Raw genomic sequence first — 25,266 nt, forward strand, 5'->3', positions numbered from 1 at the left:
CCTCTGTTGCTCTCCTGAAGGGTTCTTCCCTTTTTTCCCCCTGAAGGGTTATTTGGGAGTTTTTCCTGATCTGATGTGAGGTTTGGGGACAGGGATGTCTATGTGTACAGATTGTAAAGCACTCTGAGACAAATTTGTAATTTGTGAAATTGAGCTCGACAAATATACTGAATTGAATTGAACCTGCTCCTTAACAGATGCATAAAGGGCCACCATTAAATGGCCATATTGTCCATTCTTCTTGTTGTCAACAAATCTTCTTACAAAGACCGAAGCAAACAATGTGTAACAGGAATGATGGAAATCTTTAGAAATGGGTCATATTATGATTTATTAATGTTTTTAAACATTTCTTAACCCTTGTGTTGCCTTAGGGTCATTTTGACCCGAATCAATATTACACCCTCCCCCCGCCTTTGGGTCATTTTGACCCGATTCAATGTTTCACCCTCCTGTTACCTTTATATTTACTAACATATTTTACCCTTTGGGTTCAATTTGACGCCAGCAATTAAAACCTCCAGAAAATTATTAGAATTAATATTGTTTTCCAAGTTTAAGTGTGAGGCACTTTATGTTTGTTTGTTGACTACCGAAAGAACACCGCCATTAAACATTGAATGGGGTCAAATTAATCCGAAGGCGGAGGGAGGGTGTAATATTGATTCGGGTCAAAATGACCCTAAGGCAACACAAGGGTTAAGATGAGTATGGGTCGTTTTTTGCAAATCATACTCAAACAGGAGGAAATAGTGTATTTATTGGAGAACTATTTTCACCGGCGGATGTATCTGTGTTGGGTGCTACAGTGTGTCTCAGCAGGACGGTGTACAGGACTCTCAGAAAATTAGAATATTGTGATAAAGTTCTTTATTTTCTGTAATGCAATTAAAAAAACAAAAATGTCATGCATTCTGGATTCATTACAAATCAACTGAAATATTGCAAGCCTTTTATTCTTTTAATATAGCTGATTATGGCTTACAGCTTAAGAAAACTCTAAAATCCTATCTCATAAAATTTTAATATTTCCTCAGACCAAGTAAAAAAAAAGATTTATAACAGCTGAGTGTTTGTCAAGGCTCAGGAAACCCTTGCAGGTGTTTCGAGTTAATTAGACAATTCAAGTGATTTGTTTAATACCCTACTAGTATACTTTTTCATGATATTCTAATATTTAGAGATAGGATATTTGAGTTTTCTTAAGCTGTAAGCCATAATCAGCAATATTAAATGAATAAAAGGCTTGCAATATTTCAGTTGATTTGTAATGAATCCAGAATGCATGACATTTTTGTTTTTTTAATTGCATTACAGAAAATAAAGAACTTCATCACAATATTCTAATTTTCTGAGACAGTCCTGTATGTGGGATTTAAGGATGTGTCACCCTGGGCAAACAGTGTGGCTCACTGACATGTTTTTATAACATTTTGGACAACAATAGCGATTTGGTACAGAGGAAGAATCAGGCTTTGATATATGCACAATAATTGTTAGTAGATAGTTAGTTTAATTCTTTTTATGGAAATTTGTTGGAAGAGAAACAGGTATGGTATTAAAAAAAAAATGCAGTGCAGTCTTTATTCTGTGAAGCAAATGTTAGCCCATTAGTTTCTGATCCCTGAACAGTTACTGTCCAGCTACACTGAGACACATTCCAGGGTCAGTAGGCATCAGACAGACAGATGCCAACAACATGTCCTGTATTTTACACTCAATGGTGGTAGGACATAAATATCATCAGCTGTATTGATGTGTGGCTTATTTCCAGCCTGAGAAGACCCATATTTACTATTAACGTGAAAGCATTTAAGATAACAAAATATATTCCTTTGTCATATTTCAGAATAAAACTCTTGCTATTTTCTGGGATTTAATTAATAAATTAAAGATTTTCTTTTTTGCATTCGTAAAGATTTGAACGTGAGTTCTTTTCTTTGCCGGAGGTTTTAGTTTGGGTACATTGTATGTTCACACTAGTACAGTACCAGTCGCCACTTGTGACTCTTGGCGTGGGATTTTAGACAGATGTCTCCTCCTCCTCCACCTCCTCCTCCTCTGCCAAACTGTAGAATCTGGATGAGTAGAATGGTGCACTTATTGTCCTGGAAATTAAAATCAATCAGTCATTGTCTACAGTTACTAGGGGATCACTGTTGGCCTTTTTGTGAAACTGATGGAAAGAAAAGGGGGCTGTTTTTTTTACCCTCACAAAAAAAAAGAGAATGAATGTCAAGCCGACTACAAATGGCTTTTGTATTCTAGCCCAAGATCCTCAGATCTAAATAACTGCAGTTAAACATTTACCACATTATCGACCACATTTCCCCCTGGTGCCAAAGCTCAGGGTGCTTGTGGACTCGATGCCTTCAAACGGGGTCGCGTTTACTGTGTCACGACCTCGTAGGAGGAACAATCTTACTTCTCTATCTCATTCGTGACCTCTTCATGCCTTCCTTTCTCTCCTTTTTGTGTTGTTTCGTTTGCCATTACGACTTTCCTTGTTTCCCAGTTGTGTTTCACAGGACGTTAGCGGCCCTTTCGGACCACCACTGCAATCTGAGGGGAGCATGAGCTCAACCGCATTTCACATAAATTCATCAAATCTCACTGAAACGCAAAAGCGTTGACTTCGTTGGTGGCACCGGCAGAGGAGAGGTCTAGCGCCGCTAAAGGCTACCCAAAGTCATTAGGTTTTATCCTCTGGAGAGCATGAATGTCTGTAGCAATCTATTAAATGGCTAAAATGATCCATAGAGCCACGCCGCTGTTTTGGCACCAAAAAAAAAGTTTCCATAATGATGGTGGTAAATCTCAAAACTCCCTCCATCCCTAACTTCCTCATATCCAACACTCTCCAATGTCATCGGTGTACCGGTCGCCATCTTTGCTTTTTTTCGACCACCAATCGCTGAGCTCCACACGTCCTTTCAATCCACCGCAGCTCTAGGCGGTAAAGTGGCCAGCTCAGCCGCGGAGTGTCAGTTTGACCTTAAGGGTAGGAGATTGGTGTCTGGAGCGCCGCCATCGCACCACTCACTCCCAGTGAGTCCTCAGAGCAGCATCCAACCGCAACTCAATGCCTACACTCCACAGACCTTGACGTTACAATTGCCTCTCAGGAATAAACTCTTCTCCTGGATCTTTGATGAACGGCCACGTGATTACCATGACAGTTCTTAGCATGTGCAAGGCTTTATTATATCCAGAGGACTTTCCTTCTCTTTGAAGTGCCATCAGACTGGACTGCAGCATTTGATACAACTGAAGATAATAATCTGAATCAAAAGGCTTGAAGTCTCTCTCGTTCGCATTTTTTCTAAAGGAATCTTGAATATCAAATTAGACAATAGACATAGTATATGACACAATTTATATATCGAAATGTACAAGTCTAAAATGTTTTTCATAAACATGGTGATTATTATAGTAATTATTCATAGTTTTGGGATAGTTTTTGATCACCCTGGGTATGGATGGTTAAAGCCAAGTCAGTGTACAAAAAAAGAAACATAAATCAATGTTTTCATACGTCACTTTTGTAACTCCCTGCTTTCTGCTTGTTAGCACGGGGTGCATGTGGCCGGCGGGACGAGCACAGTTAAAGTTTGCTTTAAGAGGGAAATAATGACCAGAGGAGCAAGCTGCAGAGCTCAATCTAAACTGCTGACCCATGACTAGCTGTCCTTGGACCGTGAGAAACGGGCCTCTTTCCATGCCAAGAATGTGGGTGGCCCGGCGCTTCTATCTGAGGAGTGTGGTGGGCCAGCTGGAGCACTGAAGCACAACAGCAGTTTTTTAATAATATATTTTTTAATGTCTGATACCTCTGCTGCGCAATTGTAATATTGTGTCTATATGTGTGTGGGGGGGGGGGGGGGGGATTTGGGGGCAGGAGTACTACTTCCCCTTGTTCAGCATCTAGTAAAATTTGAGCAAAAAATTAAGTAACTGCAACCAGATTCACGAGGTTCAGTCACTGGAAATACTTGAGAATTTTAATTCCACTGCCTTTTGTTTTTTTGGCTGATTCATGGCCTAACGCATAATGCCCAAAAGTGTGTGAGGCATTGTGCAAAGGGATGAATACTCTGGACACAGAGGATAACAGGCTGCACTGTCAGTTTAGCCTGCTTGCACTGAATGGGATGTCAGCTTCCTCCGGGGCTCCAAACCCTGAGTCAAAGGGATCAGGGTCCTGCAGCATTACACCGACAGACGAGACGCCATGTGTGTTTTTCCCAACTCAGGTCGGTGAAGAGCTATGCATCGTTCTTCTTTTTTCCAGAAGAGTTCCGACAAAGCGTGTGTTCTCTCACTACGGGGTCCTCGCGACAAGAAGCAATTAAAGAATGTCATAAAGGGAAGAAAAAAAAGGAAAAGAAAATGCGTCAACGGTTGATGATGAAAGAAAATAATAGTGTCTAATTTGGGGAACTGAAGGGTTCTTCTTAGAGGAACATGGTAGGCAGAAAAACACTCGACCTCTTTTGATGCAACATCAAAACCACTTTAACTGATACCAATCCCATAATTCTGGAGGAACCCCTATTTATTACCAAAAACATGCTTTTATGGTATTACATGACATGTCACCACTGGAGGGCCACTGTGATGGCGCTTCAACTCAAAGTCGGATCTCATTTGCACCAGATTTCCACAGAACTGCTACAACATGTATTTTAACTGTAATATGTGAGAAAAATGTAAACGAAAAACAAATGTCAGTTAATGTTTGATCTCTGTATTTTTTACAAGAAAGAAAATCCACTAACTTAAAATCCACTTAAAGCTTTTTTGTTGTTCAATTCAATTCAGTTTATTTTGTATAGCCCATTCTCACAAATCACAAATGTGACTCAGAGGGCTTTACAATCTGTACACATAGACATCCCTGTCCCAGAACCTCACATCAGATCAGGAAAAACTCCCCCCAAAAAACCTATAGGGGAAAAAGGGAAGAAACCTTCTGGAAAGCCACAGAGGAGGCTCTCTCCCCCCGGATGGACAGGTGCAATAGATGCCATGTGTATGAATGAATCATTACAGAGTCAATGAGTATGACAGAGTGTATGAATAGTTGGTAATAGTCATGGACCACGTCACGATCCATACCGCCATGATCCATCAGGCTGATAGAGTGTTGTTGCTTTCAACCAGACAACCACATCTCATAAGCAACATCAGCCGGTGTTTAGCAGGTTTAACGTTCACCATCATTTCAATAGCTACTTGCCCTTTTTTTCATAAAATACAAATACAACTGTGATAGAATAAAAAAAGGTATGAATCACCAGAGTGAAGGAGTATTCACTTTACAGGTGTGAAAACACCTGGCTTGCACCCACAAAGTGCGTCGGCGACCGGGGCTCGATTAGCCCTGAAAACAGACGATGGTAAAGCGAGACTGGAAAACAAATTATAATAAATAACTGTGCACAATAATCAAAACGTTATCAAGCCAATCCAACATTTAAACAATGTGCAGGACTTGCTGCCTGCACTCTCTGCAGTGCACGAGTGTTGAGGAAGGCGAGACTAAAAGAGTGAGCACTTTGTTCGACCACTTGGTCCGTCGGGGAGCAATTGAAACGTGTGTTTTTTAAAGTCTCAGTCCACCACTTTGCTCCAGCAGCTATTGGACAGGTTGCCATGACATTCATGTTTCCCAGAGGATGAATCCTAACCCGCTGGGACGTTTTTTTTAGAGGGTGGACGGTGGCTTCTCCGATGTCTTGGCGAAACTTTGACGAAAGTTGAATTGAGTTTGAACGGCTTTTGTAGGCAACCGTGCTCGGAATGCATGTCGGCATCGCCACCGAAGAAACAACATTCATTTTAAATCAGGGAACACTCACGGGTAACCAACCAATCTCCTCTCTCCACGAAATACAGGAGCTCTGAGAAGGCTCATGGTCAAATTCTCTAAATGCGTCGCTGTAAACGAGACGACTTAGTGTTTCACACTCGAGCATGACAAGCACCGCTTTCTTCGCTGTGGGGAAGTGTTCATAGCCTACCCCATACACTAAAATATAATTTGGTCAAATATACGGAATCTGCAAGGTGTCACTAAGTGATAACAGGAGGCTGCTTTCTCACACGTGTTTTTGGGAGGGAGACGTTCCCAGTTAATTCCTGCCTACAGCACTTGAATGCATGTCAATGTGAATAACAGTGGTGTGAACAAAATAAATACAAATCCAGCTGTAAGAATGTGCTAAGGGGGTTACTGATTAAAATAGGGATTCCTTTTTTTGCTTAACATGTTATTTCACTGGATCAGCCCTTCAGCTAGATCAGTAATGTCTCCTATTTAATTGACATTATGGTCCCATTTGAATGGTCGTACCGAAGCAGCAAGGTATTCATTCCAAAAACCTTATCTTTTATTTGTTTTTTCATTTCATCCAGCATCTTCTGCAGCAACAGGGTGCTCAGCTCAGTATTTGTTTGCAATCTCAATTGCAATCTCAATCTCTCCTCCCTTATAAAGAAGAAGAAGAAGAAGAAGAAGGAGGAGGAGGAGTAGGAGGAGGAGGAGGAGGAAGAGAGAGAAAAAACAGCTCTTCCTCTCGCGATAGTAGCTTGCATATGCAGCCGCCATATTCTGTGACAGTATTTTGATTCGTATCTGCTGGAAGTGAGGAAAAAGAGAAAAGTGAAGGGCTGTCGAGGGGAGGGGGGGCTGAAGAAGAGGAGCTGTCAAAAAGTTGTTCCCGAGTCTCTGTTAGACGCCGGAGAGCTGAGGCTCAGTATCCCTCCCCTAAACGCTATTTCGAGGACACTCAAGGCCCGGGGCCTCGGCGCAGTTGGATCTTCGTCTTCCTGCAAGTAGCTGGACTCCTCTCGGCTTATCTTCTCCCAGCTCCGTGGCCCTGCGGAGGTCCGGCGGCGGTCTCGGGTGTAGAAGGCGGCCCAGGGAGCGGCAGCGGTGGCGGAGACGGAAAGGTACGTGCCACCAAAGTTAAGTTACACTAAGGCTTTTGCAGCCGGAAGAAAGCCGTGTTTTAATTGCGGCACTGTGAAATGGAACAACATAAAAAGCATTTCAGCGTCTCGTGCGATAGACGGTTTGATACGCCGCCGCGTTCAATTTGAAAGAAAATGTACTAGGGTGAGTGAGGCGGGGGGGGGGGGGGGAAACTAAATTTTCAGATTAGGAAAAAGTTTTTTTTGTCTCCAGACAGAAGCTAGCTGAGGTAGCGCGAGCTAACTGGGACGTGTTTAGAGGCTGCTGCCGCCTTGACGGAGTTGGCAAATCCCCCCCCCCCTGAGTCTGCTTTAATGTGGATATATGTGAACAGACGTTACGGGTCTTTTTGTTGCTTTAGCGCACCACTGGCGGACGCGACATGTTTTTTTTCCACTGGGCTAACTAGCCTATGAAACGTCGCAGGACTTGTGGATGGAAACGTGAAATCAGAGCGCGGTTGCTTCACTTCAACTCCGATACGGATCGTTTTGTAGAATCTCCAACAAGCCTCAGAATGAAGCCGTTACACCTCCGCTATTACTATTGTTATGCCCTACGTTATAACACTGAGACTATGTATTGTTTTGTATATGTGTAACGTGGAAACGTTCTAATAACTCGGGCAACGTTAACCTTACGTTAACAGTTGTGTGAAGTTGTGCGTCATTGAGCATCTCATACATGTCGGCGTCCCTGAACGTCTCATACATGTCGGCGTCCCTGAACGTCTCATACATGTCGGCTAGCTCATGTGTGTTTCACTGTACGTTTGCTCTCGTTTTCATAATAAGACAATGTGGACCGGGGAGCATGGGTGGGGGCTTAAACTAACGGAGACGAAACTGACACATTGTGTGTTTAATTTTTTTTTTTAGTGTCACTAAAAGTCACTTCACTTGTTTTAATAACTTTATCACATTGTACCTCCTGGATTAGATGTTCCTGGTATAGTTAAAAACAACTTGTAAGGGGGGGATTAGAGGGTCTGAGCCTTTTGACAGACAAAATGACAGCTCAGTTGTTGTTGTGGTTTCTATGTGTGCTTGGTAAAGTTTACCCGCTTATGATTTATTTTTTTATTCCCTGACAGATGTATTGTGTTGAAGCTACTATATGTAACCGGATGGGCTGGGAGGCCCCAGGTTGCAGGAGTTTACCTATTTCTAAGTGTTTGTCAGCCCAAGAGATGGGTAATTGGGGAAACCGGAGACATTGAAGTTGTTTCAAAGTTTTGACAGCAGAACATGGTTGAGTGATTAAAAAAAGATGTCACCCAAAAAAGTCACCTGTGGTATCGCAGAAGATCTTTTGACATAGTTTTCCTGCCTTTGTCTCTTTCTGGTTACCCAAATATGATATGGATTTCTTATTTAACATTTAGTTTCTCACATTCTGTGATTAAAACAAATTTCGTCCATCTAGGTGCTCTGCTAGGTGCAGCGAGAACCCCTCTGGGAGCGTTGGGAATCCTGTTTTTCCACGTTGTGTCGTCAAGGGCAATCTTCATGTTTAGGTCAGCCACCAGTCAAAGGATGCAATGTGTTGTTTGTGGCTGGAAAGTCTGCTTCGCCAGCCGCTTTGGCAGCTGATTGACCTTTGTCCATTTAGTCTTTTTTTATTCTAAACCTGGCAGCAAAGAAATGTGAATTAAACTTCGGAACACCAATAACGATACTCTATGTGATCAAACAACCCCACTGTGCTTTAAAAAAAAAGGAATAATCGAGGCTTCGACTGGCTTCTCCATTTGCTTTGTGCTTATTTACAAACGGTAAAGAGCACCGAATCACTTCTCCGTCGGTATCTAAACATCTCCAATCCAAACCGTGTTTTCATCGCAGCCAGACCGTTTGGAGTGTATATCGTTCATTAGCAGCTTGTGCCTGTCTTGACTTGCAGTCAACATTGCACTTCCTGACCAATAAGCCGCCATGGCCAACTGTTTATAGGTGCAGACCCCTAACTGAAACCATGTGTGCCTGTAGCAGGGCAAATATATTGCTAGGAGGCCTCACTGATTTGCCACTCTTTGGAGACTCCATAACAAATGCTCAGCGCCTGTGTGATAAGTGCTCAATCAGGGCTTTTAGGTGAGGATCCGTCACTTGTACAGAACAGCAGGCCCGTTGTTTGGGCGTCACTTGGCATATGCTAATTGGCTGAATCAACGCGACTGAAAGCGAGTGAGCGCAGATTATAGATACAAGCTCACACGACTGTTACTTAAGCTGCCTCGATGCTGTCGCGAGGTTTGTGCCAACACTCGAATCTCCTTTCCTGAAAAACCTGTTTCCTCATGTATCATTTGAGGTTTGCGCAACAATTTATCCCCAATCTGAGCAAAGGGTAGTGGTGAGTAGTTTTGTATGATTTTTTTTCTCCCCCTCATAAAGGGAAGGATAAATACTTCACATGAGTGTGTTTGGATGAAGCACAAATATTTGTTGTTCGAGTCAGTTTAACCCAGGAAAAAATATTGAATTACCTTTTCGCTTACTTTGTGTGTTGGAACACAAGAGGCTGCAGAACAGTGCGTCATTTACATCGGAGTAAAGAAGTGTCAATGAAAGACGGACCTGCAATGCCAGTCGGTGGTAGGGGAAGGATCCGTGTGTGTGTGTGTGTGTGTGTGTGTGTGTGTGGCTCTCATTGAAGCCCCCTCCCCTGGTCGAGCTCTCCCGACTTCTCCGCTTTAAATGGAGTCCTCCATTACACATGCTGCTCGCGCTCCTCTCCAGTTCAGGGGTTAAATTGCACGCATCGGGGCTGACGCTACACAGTCCAATGCACCTCTAGCTGTCGCCCGCACAGCGCTTGTTCATTTTGCACAGTACATTCTTCTTCTTCTTTTCCTGTTTGGAGAGGCATTAGCAAATTGTTTACAATTCTGATGACTCGTGCATGAAATTATCTGAGGTTTGCTTAGCTATAGCACTGTGTAGTTCTATATCATTAGGCTTTATTTTGACCTGATATGGGTCCTTTCATTTATTTGTATTCTTGAATTATAGCCACCTTAAAGTAACATTATGCAACAATTGTACCTTAAAATAACAACTTGAAAAAAATTGTGCCGCTACAATGACTTTTAAAATGGCGATTTGCGCCTCCGCCATTGCCATCGGGGGTCTGTGGGGAAATAACTCCGCTATGTAGGATTCTGGGGCCGCCCGATCCGGGGCGGATGTACTTCGACCTGCTTTCTGGCAGTGATTACGCAATGTCATATAGTGCCAGTCCACGCTCGCAGCTACAGTATAAGGGCGAAGCGAAGTCTCTTGTAATGAATTACACGTTCCAATGTAAATTATGAATATGTAGCTTTTTGGTGTTGTCAACAATATTGTATTCGATCACACGGGCTCCACATTCAAACATTTAGAAAACAACGTATATAGGCTGAAAATGCGATCGGTATTTCATCTAAACTAAATGTTGTCATTCTTTTGGTTATGTTAGCATTCATCTCCGATATCACAATGAATAAAACTATGCAGTCATATTTATGTAAAATCTTTGAATATTCTTACCTTATCGGTTGACATCATTTCTTGGTTTCTGACTTCGTCTGGTCATCAATACAAGTGTATGCGAGGCTGCATCTATCGTAACTGGGTATTTACGACACTGAAGTAAACGTTAAATACTGAAGGGGGTATTTACGACACTGAAGTAAACGTTAAATACTGAAGGGGGCGCTCCAAGGGAAAAACTCCATTATGGGGCTTTAAAGGGTACCTGTAGTGCAAATCACTATGTAGCCAGAGCAAAAGATAATGTGTTTCTAAAGTGTATTCATGCACTGACGGTCCAGTATTCAATAACAATACGTAGTTTAGGCTGTTCAAAGTGCTCAAATCCGACATGCGACAGTGCACTGGAGCTTGAATATGTCGCGGGTGGTGTGACGTCGGAACGTTGATAGAGCGACAGCCAGCCACAGCGGATGTGTTCAGATACCAATGTAAACAACGTCGAGCGCTCGCAAACAAATGCTGAGAGATTGAGAATATGGACGATGAAAGATTGTCTGATTCAGCAACTGGATACTTGTTTGAACCTTTAAAAGCAGACTATCCCCATTTAGTGAATTGTGACAGCGATGATAGCGATGATTCAGATGAAGTTGATGCCGAAGGACCGCCGGTACAGATGCTTCACCGTGCGGACCGTGCACGCAAGTCGGCGGACGTTTGGTGCAGTTGTGGGAAATGTGTGCCACAAAAAACAGACAGAGAGTGCATTTGTTGTAAAGAGCACGAACTTATGTCCGATGATATAGTGTCATTAGACCTCATCTGCTTCACACAAAGAGTGAGCTTGATAGCTACATCGCGCATAAGCCAGCGCTGGAGATGTCTTTCATTGATGCAATGATCGGCCGACATGTTCGGGGCCTGCACCGAGGACAACTGTCAAATCGGTAAGTTAGCCAGTTGCTTCATGTAGGCTAATTTGCGATCACCAGAGTTGGTGTGATTATTACTAATATTCTGAATATATTCACCTTTATTCTCCCATAAGCGAGAGGCCTAACATTTGCCTGCATACTATCGCATACTATCGCAGTATCTCCATTGATTTTGACCATATAGATTGTGTAATTCTTCGCTACGAATGTTTCACGATAGAGGGAAAGACATTTATTTGTCAGTAGAATACATTGTTTTCAAGTATACGTTTTAATATTTCCTCTTTCTGAATGTAAATGTTTTAAAAGTATGCCCGGTTCCTAAATTGTGCAGCCACTTCTTCGCGAGCACCTTCTTTTCCTCTGTAGTAGGTTTGGGCACGCAAAAGAACTTTTTAGTCTTGTGACTCCGTTTATTATTGAGACAACCGAACGCCTTGCACTGCGCCATCTTGGCGTGAACTCCAGACGTGAACTGGTTTGAGGCCACCGATCTATCCCAAGAAGCAACGCGTGTAGAAGTGGCTCCGGATTGGCTGAATTCCTTTCAACGTTCCTACGTCATAGTTAGCTTTGAGCTGGAGTAAATAACTAGCAAAATGGCTGCGCCCACGGATTCGGAATTTTGACAAATAAATGTAAATCCTCGGGCTATGCGTGACTTGTTGACAATAGCAGCGGGGTAAATATGATTTATTTGATGCGCCGAATGGATGTAGCACGTTGCTGTTTTGCACTACAGGTACCCTTTAAGGCAGAAGAACCCCTCCAAGAGCTGACAATTGAACAGCCTCGACAAATCCTGACTTCATAATTGTCTGTTTCACACATGCAGAGCACACTGCAAAAGCATTCGTTCGTGGTTGTGTTCCTGGCCACATTCGTGTCCATTCCTACCTCACCTTTAAGCTTCAGTTATATGCTTGACTTTCTTATTCATCTGGTCTCTTAACTTAGTCTGTCCATGCTATTCTGTGCTAGTAGGCAGGTAGCCTACATTTGGTTTGTTGAAGCTTGTTTGCTGAAAACATCAGTTTGTGGGCCATGAAATCGAAACACTGTGGATAAATGAGGCAAAAAAGCTCCATGAAGCTACATAGTTGGGTGGTAATACTCAAATGTGAACCTGAGCTGCCCCTTTCTGATTAGTTGACCTTTTAATGTGGCTGTTATGTTACGTATAACTCTGCTTATATTTCGTAAAGTATAATAATTACATTTATCTCAATCAAAGAATGAGTAAACAGTTAACTAAAATACAAACAAATATTCTGTTCCTATTTTCATTTAAGGACAGCTCAGTTATTCTCCTGCTGTGGACCAAATTTGCATTAATCGAGGTAGCTCCGCGGAGATTGTGCGCTCTTTTAGTTTTTGTGTTTATTTTTAATGTTTTCTTTGCCACAAACACATCGGCACTAACAGCATACGACCACAGCACACTTTTGGACATAAACTTTTGCGCAAAACAAGGGTTTTTGTCCACTTTTTCCATCGATCCAGCGTGGCCGGCAGAGATCGTACGAGCGAACCACATCAACAACAGTGGAGCCGCTACTACGGGGAGACGACGAAAACATCGAGGGAAACGGAGCGGAATTCGGAACAGACTGAGAGTTCAAGCCCACCGTCCACCTCTGCCCAGCATCCTTCTTGCTAACGTCCAGTCTCTGGAAAATAAGATGGATGATGTTAGGGCAAGGATCAGATTCCAACGGGACATGAGGGACTGTAACATCTTTTGTCTGACGGAAACATGGCTGACCCCGCTGGTGCCGGATCGAGTCATATGCCCAACCGAGTCCTTCTCTGTTTTCCGTGCAGACAGAACGGAAGAGTCTGGTAAATCTAAGGGTGGAGGGGTTTGCTTCATGACTAACAACATGTGGTGCGACCCCAAGAACATTAAGACTCTTTCTCGTTCCTGCTCGCCGAACCTGGAACATCTGACGATCTCATGCCGTCCATTCTACCTTCCCGGGAGTTCAGCTCGGTCATCACCACAGCCGTCTACATTCCACCACAAGCGGACACCGACGTAGCACTATCGGACCTACATGATGTGTTATGTCGGCATCAGAACAAGTATCCCGACGGCTGTGGTGGTGGCTGGGGACTTTAACAGGGCATACCTAAATAAAGTAATGCCGAACTTTCACCAGCACATTACGTGTGCTACCAGATGGGTAAGAACGTTGGACCACTGCTATACGCCATTTAAGAGAGGCTACAAGGCTGTCTCTCTCCTCCGTTAACGCAAATCAGACCATGCCGCCATTTTTCTGCTTCCGGAGTACCGACAAAAGATCGCGCGGGAAGCGGTAGTGACGAGGAACGTGAAGCGGTGGTCTGACCAATCAGAGGCTGAGCTACAGGACGCTCTGCGTGTCGTCGACTGGGACATGATCCAATCCAGTTCCAGTGACGTCAGCGAAGTTTTGGAAGTAGCAATGAGCCTCATAGCAACGCTTAGCGGACACCATCGTCCCCACGGTAAAAGTTAGGGTCTTTCCTAACCAAAAGCCGTGGGTTGATAGATCCATCCGTGAAGCTGTGAACGCCCGTACTGCTGCCTATAACTCCGGTCTTGTATCCGGCAACATGGACGAGTACAAGGCAGCGGTCTATGGACTGAGGAGGGCGGTGAAGGAAGCCAAGAGGAGGTACCGAGACAGAGTGGAATCACAGATGGAGCAGCGCGACACCAGGCGCCTATGGCAGGGGCTACGGACTATCACAGACTACCAGAGCAGACCCGCGCTATGGTGAGTGCCGACGCATCCCTAGCGGACGACCTGAACTCATTTTATGCACGGTTTGAGGCTAGCAACAACAGCGCTAGCTCGCCGGCTAACAACAACACCGTAAGCGTAGCCGAGGTGAGTTCTACCGCTGGGGATGAACACACACTCTCTGTGACCGAGCACAGTGTGAGGAGGGCTCTGTTGAGGGTGAACACCAGGAAAGCTGCAGGTCCAGATGGCATATCTGGGCGAGTACTGAAGACCTGTGCTAATCAGCTAGCTCCAGTGTTCACCACAATATTCAACCTCTCCTTGGCTGACTCCGTGGTCCCCGTCTGCTTCAAGAGATCCACTATTGTCCCTGTGCCCAAGAATGCTTCTCCAGCATGTATGAATGACTACCGACCGTGGCCCTCACCTCGGTGGTCATGAAATGCTTTGAGAGGCTGATAAAGGACTACATCTGCGCCTTCCTCCCTTCCTCCATGGACCCGCTGCAGTTTGCTTATCGCCCAAACAGATCCACAGATGATGCTGTCTCCCAGGTACTGCACACCACACTCTCTCATCTGGACAGCCAGAGGGGGGGCTATGTGAGACTGCTGTTCATTGATTATAGTTCAGCTTTCAACACCATAGTCCCTCCAGACTGGCCGGCAAGCTGATTGAGCTGTGACTGAACACCCTTCTGTGTGCTTGGATCCTGGACTTCCTGACCGCCAGGCCACAGGTGGTCAGGGTGGGCAGACACACCTCCAAATCCCTCACCCTGAACACAGGATCCCCAGGGTTGCGTCCTCAGCCCCCTACTGTACTCCCTGTACACACATGACTGTGTGGCCAGGTTCAGCTCAACACCATCATCAAGTTTGCGGATGACACAGTGGTGGTGGGCCTGATCTCCGACAACGACGAGAAGGCCTACCTGGAGGAAGTTGCTGATCTGTCACTCTGGTGCCAGGACAACAGCCTCATCATGAATGTCACCAAAACTAAGGAGCTGATTGTGGACTTTAGGAGGGTACAACAACAGAGGACGTACTCACCACTGGGGATTAACGGGACTACTGTGGAGAGGGTGAGCGGTATAAATACCTGGGAGTCCACATCACCGAGGATCTGACATGGTCAACGAACACAGACACTCTGGTGAGAAAGGCAAGGCAGCGCCTCTACCACCTCAGGCAGCTGAGGAAATTTAAAGTTTCCCAGAGGATCCTTCAGTCCTTCTACTCTGGAGCTGTAGAGAGCGTCCTGACAGGAAGCATCACAGCCTGGTTTGGCAACTGCTCCGCTCAGGACAGGAAGGCTCTGCAGAGAGTAGTGCGTTCGGCTGAACGCACTATTGGAACTACACTCCCACCCTGCAGGACTTGTACACCAGGAGGTGCAGAACCAGAGCCGGCAGGATCATGAAGGATCCTCACCACCCCAACAACAGACTGTTTCAGCTGCTGCGGTCAGGCAGGCGCCTCCGTAGTCACGCTGCAAGAACAGAGAGACTGAGACGGAGTTTCTTTCCTCAGGCCATCAGGACTGTGAACTCCGACCTCACCAGGACCCCCACATAGACCCACACAACTGCCCCTCTTAGGCACACACACACACACACACACACACACACACACACACTTACTGTAAATATTGTGTTGTTTTTTATTGTAAATAGTGTGTACTTGTTGCCCTTGCACATTCCTGCTGAGCATTGCCACTTTCATTTCACTGCACACCCTGTGTGTGTATGTGACAAATAAAACATCTTGAATCTTGAATCTTGAATCTTGAGGTATTGAGGCTCTTTCATACCCATCCATAAGTTTGGTATTTATTCAGCAGAGTTTCCACCGATTAAGTAATACATATAAGGTAATGGAGATGTATGAAGATTAGGTTATGTCTGATGAAAGAAGTTATGGGTCAGAATATAAAGATTATAAAATAGAGCAGTGATGTTCCTATTTCCTCAGCCCATTACTGTTCAGCTAAAACAAAGGTTGAATATCCGCAAATATATACTTGCATGAAGATTTCTAAGACCTCCTGTTTTATAAAGCATTACAAAGGGAATTGGTCTTCTTTGTATGATCTCTATACGCATAAAAGTGCTTTTATTTAAGTCCCAAAAGTTTAGTAGGTGCACGATTGCGTCATTTTCTGGCTTTCGCGCCACTACAGTGAGCATAAACTCGGCTTCAGACATTTCGGTATATTTAATTTTAGTGGTTCGTTTGAGATGTTCAAACAACAATTGAAAGGCTCTAAATGACACTGCGGTTGTCATTGTAATTCAGTTTGCATGACAAAAAGACCCCATCCCAGTCATTTTGTAGGGCTGTGGCCTGGGACGACGCTCAACTTGCCCATGTTGTGTGAAAGATACCCAGGCGATAATGAGCGTGCACTCTTGCTGCTGTTGCCTGATTTGTCAGAGCTATTGTAGCCTACAATTTGCCAAGCTCTAGTCGTAACTCTAGCTTTTGTGTGTAAACTGCTCCCAGGCCTTTAAGCTTTCTCAAACTTTTCCACGCAAAGGTAAGTCTTTGCTGTCGGGCTGTCGGGATTCAACTTTTTACGGGCCGCTGTTGGCCGTCCGTCGCACTCCCCCGTCACAGGCGTTATTACAGCCTACCTTCTCGTTGTTTTTCTTGTTTGCATGCATCAGCAAACGGGAGACCAGTGAAACGCACTCTCTCGGTTCACATTTTCACAGGCACACACATACTCGGTACGCTTGGGAGCCACCCTGCAACAACCAACAGTATCCTCCTTATGAGAAAAGCGAGGGGGGGTTAAATGTCCCGGTTAACTGGGGGATTTACCTGGCAGCCTCTTGGTGCCATTTGTTGAACATCATGGTGCTAAGCATTTATCAGCGATATTCCCTCCATAATGCAAACATTTGCATGAATTGCAACACAGCCGTCACAACCAGAATTGAAATAAACATTCACATGTTCACCCTTTTTTTGTTTATTTGTGAGCGGCATGCGACATGTGCATTACAGTGAGGAAGAATTACTGAGTTGAATTGTCACTATTCGTTAGTTTAGGTATGGAGACATTAACCCCGACATCACCGACACCGAAGCTGGCGCATTGTTCAGTGAACTCAAAATAGAGATCAAGTTTAATTGTCACTTGTCAATCGGGCTTGAACTGAGCGGAATAATTAAAGAGCAGTGTTTCATGCTAATAAAGTGCTTTTCAATTTTCCCCCTCGCAGAAACACTCAGTGCGTTTACATGCAATCGAATTATTGGCTTAGTCGGACTGAAATCGAATTATCCGTTTCATGTAAACACCTTAGTCAGACTATGTGCGGTCCGACTTCGATCCGATTAACACCCCTGGATAGCTCGGTCCGATCCAGTTGATAATTCGACTCTCGCGGCATGTAACGGTGAATTCGATTAGGAACTGGACTTTGCGTCTTTGCGCATGCTCGAGATCCCGCCGCCCTCTTCCCTCCCTCCCTCCCTCCCATGTCGTCACCCGGAAGTCGAAAGAGACGATAAATTAAATTCTCCGTGTACCTTCGGCGACGGCGTCTTCTCTCCGTTATCAACTCAGCCAATAGCGCCATTTGCATTCGCTGTACTCCTATTAACACCATGGAAGAATATTAGAAGGATGTAGCTTCGCCTTGCTCTCTGTTCGCCATCTTTCTCGAAATGTTGTTGTTGGTGGTGGTGAAGAGGTCAAGCGGAAATGGCTGTATCACCACGAGTTGTAATGAAAACAGCGCCACCTATCGTATCGGATATGACATGCTTTCGGCCAATGATTCGAATTACTCACTGCCATGTATATTGGGAAAACAGCAGATCCCCCAAAAGATAGCATAATCCGACTAAAGCAAGATTCGAATTATACCATCATGTAAACGCACTGACTGCTATGAAATGGGATATTAGCACAACCGTCAATTAAGGGAATATAGTGGAGCTCCTTCGTCGGGTTCTAATTGGAACCAGAACCACTGTTGTGTTAAACAGTCATGTTTGTAAAAATAGCAGCGCAGCTCTTGGGACACTCGGGCTTGGTTAGTGATCAGTGCTGTGCTTGAAGCATTCATTGCTGCCCTTGTTTTTTTAAAATGTATTGTATTTATTGTTCAAGAGAAGCTGCAGACCGGTACTTCTGCATTGCACTTTATTCTGCATGGCAAGGACATGTCATCTCAACAGCTTTACATTAACATGCAGTACGCTGAGCCTCGCAGAAACACATGTTTACTTCCTGTTGGCGGACTTGTATCGTCGGTGCTGTTCACGTCATGTGCCGGAACCAGGTTTGACAAACAAAAGTATTTCAACATTAACATATTATATGGGTTTAGGATTACTTTTGATGACTGTTCATTTGGCAATATATTTGAAATATATAGGTTTTAAAGTCCCTTCAAAACCTTTGCAAGGTAGACAAATAAATGCTCTAACTCCTCAAGACCCAAGTCGCGCTCCTGTGTCTTGCTTGTCATTCTGCTGATTTTAATGAAAGGGCTTAACAACGACTCCCTCTCAAGCTGATCTCTTTAAGGTGGGCCAGCGGTTAACTTTTTTAAGTGACAACTCGCTCCTCTTGAGTTTTGGTCAGCTTTTTTTCAAAATATTTCGAATATCTCTTCTTATTGTCTGTGAACGGTCAAACATGTAATTATTAACATCCCCGCGACTAAAAGTTAATGTTCACTCCTCATCATAGTTTATCACTAAACGGTCTCATTGTTCCACATCATCGGTTAAAGTCCCAGCGAAATGGAAATAAAAACTCCCGCAGTTGTTATGCATCATCTGGCTGACGTTCATCTGCATGCACTACCTTCGCTGCAGTGGCAAGGTTCCCCGTTTTCCAGATGGCGATCCAAACACACACCTTTTCTTATCCCTCCACATCGCTCTGTTGGCTAAGACGATCCACAAACAGTGGAGCAGAAAACAGCATTCGGACGTGGTGACTTTTCCTCGACCGTTCACAAACAAGCAATCATGTGTTGAGCAAGGGTCCGCTCCAACTGCTTGTTGACTTTCTCTTCCATTAACACATCTATGGGCCCTTTTCTAGCATAACACGCCACCGCACTGCCGCTCAAGCGCCGTTCCTGCTTTTACGAGCGCAGCTTCACGAGTGGTGGCGCACAGGAAGGTGGTTCAGAGGTCATCATGGGCCGTCGTGCTCCTTCAGAGTCGTGCACACAGTGACCTCTGCAGCAGGATATGTGTGTGTGTGTATGTGCAACACAAACACTTCCTACCATAGTGCTTTGCCCTGAGAAATACCTCAATTTGCATTTTCACATTTGGCCTCCAGCCGCTTCAGTCCGCTTCAGTCCGCTTCAGTCGCCACTTTTGGGAGCGCAGAGGCCAACTGCATCGTGCCATAATAAAACAAAACTTAATAAAAAAGAGACATGCAGGAAGTAAATGCAGCTAAACTACCCCATAGTTTGCAAGTTCCTTTTTAAATATAGAATCTAACCTTGTTAAGCAGGGTCCTTTGTCGGTGCTGAGACATGGAGAAGAGCAGACGCAGCGACTGGCCCACACAGTTCCGCGGCACGTGACAGGACGTGCATTTTGAATTGACAACCTGATGAGATGAGTGAAGACATCTTAAACCCCATTGGTGTACCTGTCACTGCAAGGGTCATGGCCTGGTTTGGTGTGGTCCTCTTATTGCCTCCCTTAAATCTTTATTACAGTTTCTCTTTCTCTGTCTTTTCTCTGCTCTGGAATAAATACTTGACTTTACGCTGGCTGCACTGATCTCCACCGGAGCGTTTCCAGACCTCACATAACATCCTGAACCTGCGTATTGGTTTGGGGGAGGTTGCGGAGGGGTTTTGTGTCCCTGGTTTTTGTGCTGCTCGTCTTTTAAAGCGCTCCAACCTGCTAAAATGAAAGCGTCATGTGGGGACGGAGACATTGACTTGAAATTAATTTTGGTTTCATTTTCACACACACGGTGAAGTTTGACTTTTGCTGTATTGGTGCACTGACAAGAAATATGTATTGTTTTACCTTGTGATGGATATTACAGGCGGTCGTCTCATCACTTCCCCCGCAGGAGCTTGTCTCATTTTGTGCCGTTTGTAAATGCCATACAGGGACTGCTCTGTCCTTCATCATTTCTCCCACATTCTGCTGATGGTCTTTCATCTCCCCCAGGTTGTGTTTTTTTTTAAACTCTCAAATGATAGAGAAAGGGCTTTGATCCGTTCTCCTATCAGTAACGGCGTGGGCCTCGGGCTCTCTCACTCACTTGCTCCCCTCGCTGTCGCACTCTGAAAACACATTGTCAGGGTGTGGTGGACAACGCAGTCCACCCCAGCCTTTTTTGTTGTGGTTCAATGTAGCTTTGCCAATGGCAACTGCCTGTGTGTGGGTCTCCATTAAATTCTTTCAGTTAAATGAAGACCCTATATTTGCCATGTGTTATGCAACCTTTTGCATTTCGGATATAACCACCTGAGCTCCCCCCCAACTCCCCCTCTTACCACTGGAGATTGCACAACAGCACACTGCAAACATACGCACAAGTAAAGTTTGTGGGGCCTTCATCCTCACATGCAAAGATGTTTTATGATTAAAAACAATTTATGAAGGGAGGAAGGAGCATGTTGGGTAAAAGCTTGTTAAACTGGAAACCAAGAGGACGTGGGCTTTTTTACTTCCTCCCGGTTGTCCACAGTCTCCATTTTGGTTTGAAATGTTCCTGATAATTTCCCTGTTCTCAGTCACTGATTCCACAGAGACCCACAGAGAGCGGAGAGCTTAGTTCAGGGATATCCCTGGGTTAGCTAAGTCCACGCCGTTCTCCTCACCCCATACCCTTTTCCTATCTCTCTCTCTTCCATGGTGCCCTTTGGCCTCTCAATCCCACCGATCTGCCTCCGCTCCTGGTGAGAGATGTCACAACAGAGTTGTTCTCTAGTATTCCTGGGTTCTGGTGCGTGTGTGCGTGCGTGCGTGTGTGTTGTTTGGCTGCTGCTGCCTATGCAGCGTGTCAGTCCAGTCTGGCTCTGGCATCCTCCGAGGAACACCTGTCGGTGCCTTTCTACAGAAAACCCTCCTGTCCTCTATCGGCTGCATTAAGCATGGCCGATTACTACCTCTACACATGCACTTGCATGTGCACGTGCACACACACAAACACACACCACACACACACACACACACACAGCACCTCCACGCATGGGCCAGCCTTGGTGTGTTGGAAACGAGAGCTGCGCATGCAAACATAAAACCTGCCCATCCTGCAGTATAGAATGTGGATGATTGATTGATGATTTATTGTTAGATTGAGCCTCTTAAAATGTACTAAAATTGGCAGCACGTATAACTTCTACTGCTACGCTGTGCAAACTCAGGTTGTTGATCAGTGACTCAACAAGCTCTCGGGCAGGTGCTGACATATCTGGCTTCCAGGTCTCACTTTGCAGGCCATACTTTCTTTTGGAAGACACATTCAACCGCCCTTGAAATCTCCTTTAGCGTTTACAACTTGTTTGCTTCACAGTGGACCGCCACACATTTCAGATACAAACTTCTAAAACCTTATTCAAGACTAAGGAAAATAATGCATTTTTGAAAACCAAATTGTGTGTGGGGTATTTTTGTGTAGACCAACATCTCCAGCTTGAATGATCTGATTTGTTAATGTGACTACAACATAGCAATGGGGTTGCAGAGAGAAATGCTCTCAGACACATTTAATACAGGGTCAGACTTATCATCTTCAATAGCACACAAGACTGACAACTTTTGATCGTTGTGATGATATGACAGGAGTTGGATGACGAGTCACTTTACCCCCATGTAGGTGAGAAGGGGGGCTCACAGAGGGAGGCGAGCATGACTTTAATGTTTTGAAAGGGTTGGAATGAGACCGAATGACATCTCTAGCCAGCAGAGGAGTCACGTGACCTGGCTGCTATTTGTCTTTTGGTTGGCCTCAAAGTGGAGAATGATACTCCTAACAGCTGCGGGAAGCATTTCCAGCGGAGGGTTTTTCCTCCTCGGCCAAGCACACAGGACCGTCCAGCAACACACTGCAGCCTGAACGCATCGACATCCAGCAGCACCGATATGTAGTCTTGGGTTATGAGGCCTTACTCATGTCATGGTAGGGGCCACTACCACTTGAAACGGACTTCAGATAGATTCGAAAAATCTGTTTACCTCAATATCTAACCATTTCATATAGGTTCTTAAAAACTAACATATTGTAAGTACTCATTGCCCTATTTTTTCCTAAACCAAAAATGGTATGCAGCTTCTGTAATGAGGATTTGTCGGAGGTTCTGGTTAAACTGCTGCATAGAGGCCTTTTCTCTCTCTTTCTTTGTGTAAGGCCCCGATAACACCCTGAGCGGTGGAGTGAACTGATGGAATGAGCTGACCAAAGACAGAAGTGCTGTTAATGTCCCGCTGTCTGTGGGCTTCAAAGAGCATGATGACATACAGTAAGTGCATTTCGCAAGGCAATAAAGGGTGAAGATTTGACCGGTGCATACTTGGCGTGTCATCGCTGAGCGCCTGAGTGCCGGCGGTCTCGGCGTGTTCAATTGCCTCGCGGTGAGTGCTGAGAGACAGCGCTGCCACCGAAAAGCTCTGGCTACAGTGAGGCCGGAAGGTCACCTGTTTGAATCCCCGGGCCAGCTGGCTCTGTGAGGTGGAAGTGGAGGAGAAAATGCTTTTGCCTGCATCGGTAGCTGAAGTGGAGATGCCGTTGAGCAAGGCACTTAGGGAGCTACTTGAACAGTAGTAAGCTGTATATGTTGAGAGGTCAAGTACGCATGTAACGTAAATGAATGTTTAACTTTTTAAATCACGACAACAAATATTTAGTATAAAACTATATGGTTGAAAATGTATGACATTTCCAAAAAGTGTACTTATATTTTGTTTTTATTGATTGATCAGCTCATTATTTCTGAGTTGAATCATTTATATTTATTATTTCTAATATCACACTTTGGCATTTCTGCTTCAGAAATGACTTAAACTAAAATCTTTTCAGACCATTGACATAAGTTATTTCACTGTGTGTGTGTTTATGCGTGTGTGTGTGTGGGGCTGTACAATAGGCTTGACATGGGAGTTATGTCTGGTATTCATGGAATTTTGTATGTGGCTTTGTTATCGCAAGGACGAGGCATAGGAGGTTGTTTAAGGCACCAAGCTACACACCAGGTAGCTATGAACATTTAGGGGGGCAATCCGTACGCATTGGCACGCATGTAAACAGCGGATTAATTACAGTTTAACCATCGTAGTGTGAAATATAGAACAAGGAATATTTTTAGAATCTTTAATGGTTTACACTGACTTCTGAACTATTTAAAATATTTTTTGGGACATGCTGGTAGAACAATTGTCAAGAGCCAGCTGCTATAACAAAATAATCTGTATGCATCGTCATCTTTCAATAGAAAATATACTGCACCATTTCCCCCTGAATCTGACATCTAGCCTTTCATTTGATTCAATAATATGAGACTTATTTTTCTTTTTTTTCTTTTTTTAACAACCACAAAAAATTCAATTTATTTCAAGAGAACGGCTCAATTCCTCCACCTTCATTGGTCCATCATTGCTGATGTGATTTTAAACACTTACTACTGTGCTAAAGCTTCAACTGATAACTTCTGTCAGATCCTGATTTGTATGCGTTCGATGCCAAGCTAAACATAACCCCAATGAATTCCCGGGCTTAAGCAACCCGTAACGAGGCCGAGGGCACTAGAAGTGGTCCGATATGTTGTAACTAGAGATGCACCGATCAGGTTTTTGGTGCCGATCACCGATCACCAATCACTGAAATCAGTATCTGCCGATCACCGATAATACCGATCACCGATCACTGAAATCAGTATCTGCCGATCCGATAATACCGATCACAGATCACGGTGTCGATTGAAGCATTCTATTTATTGTGTAGCATTATTGCCTAGGACTATGAGGAAATACATATATAAAGCAACTCAAACATTAAAGTAATTACCGATTTCTTTAAACATTTAGGACTTTTACTTTGAAAAATGTCCTAATTAATACATTAAAATTGTTTGATTGCTATTGTCGGGGATTTCAGATATGTATGGAACACATCTGCATTATTCATTTCCTTGAACTCTTGGGGAAATCTATTTACAGGACTTTTTTTAACATACAAAAGTCTGACTTATTTTTATAAACTCTTCCTTGGTACAGTAAAAATGTTTTAATGTTAGCATAATTTAAGCTAAATCTTAAACGATCTATAAAGATACAAAATCAGTTCATTGTTTACTTTTATATGTTAGTGTTTGATTTGTCGACATCTTATTTTGAAAAACGGATGTTGTTTCACGTGGTTCTTTCCGCTAACTTTGCAAAACCGGATGTTTTCATGTAAATCCTTCCGCTAACTTTATCAAAACCCTCACGCGCTTCCGATCGAATGCGTTTACCGTCAGCATCAGTCTATAGGAGCACAGACATGTGAGTGTCGGCTGAGCTGACCCAGTGAGTTGACCCAGTGATTCAACTCGGGGGACGGGGACGCCGCTCGGTGCGTGAGGATCCCCTCGTGGACCTCTGCACTCTGCCGTAACTCTGTTACGTCATCTGATCGGCCGTTTTGATCGGCCGTTTTGAGAACGCCGATCAAAACCGATAATGGGAATATCGGCCGATATGGATCGGCGCCGATCAGATCGGTGCATCCCTAGTTGTAACCGCGGCTCTGGAACAGACAAGTGATCCGTGATTGTGACTCATGGAGCGGAGGAATCTGGTGCCACACAGCTGGCCAGCAACGCTTACAAACTCCTCGTGGAAAATCTGTTTCTGAACCTTTTTTTAGCCCAATACCCCGCTGCAATCCCATGTGTTTCCAGCCCTCACTGGTATCGGATCGGTTTTCACATAACAAAAAAAAAAGGGCAGTTGTGTTCCAAGTAGGAACAAGGACCAGACATTCGGTTTGGTAAACTTGAACAGACGTGGAGGGTTTTGTAACAGGTGGATGTAGTTCACAGGCCGTTTGGACGACGATCTCTCCCACTCAACAACTCAGCTGGTATTCAGTTGTTTTTAGTAGCAGCCAGCAGGTTCACTTTGTCACATGTCAATGAGTCACTGTATGAC

General features: G+C 44.3%; 1 protein-coding gene across 5 annotated transcripts in view; it reads left to right on the top strand.

Moving 5' to 3' along the window:
* Positions 1 to 6,580: 6,580 nt before the first annotated feature.
* tab2 (TGF-beta activated kinase 1 (MAP3K7) binding protein 2) overlaps positions 6,581 to 25,266 on the top strand; it is a 60,965-nt gene continuing 42,279 nt past the window's right edge. For 3 of the 5 annotated variants that reach the window (XM_056429164.1, XM_056429169.1, XM_056429166.1), the window contains exon 1: positions 6,581 to 6,954. The gene's annotated coding sequence lies outside the window, so the exon portion shown is untranslated. The remainder of the gene's footprint in view (positions 6,955 to 25,266) is intronic. The other 2 variants (XM_056429168.1, XM_056429167.1) reach the window with 2 other exon arrangements.

This window comes from Pseudoliparis swirei, chromosome 13, assembly GCF_029220125.1.
Source record: "Pseudoliparis swirei isolate HS2019 ecotype Mariana Trench chromosome 13, NWPU_hadal_v1, whole genome shotgun sequence".
In the NCBI taxonomy this organism is placed as follows: domain Eukaryota; kingdom Metazoa; phylum Chordata; class Actinopteri; order Perciformes; family Liparidae; genus Pseudoliparis; species Pseudoliparis swirei.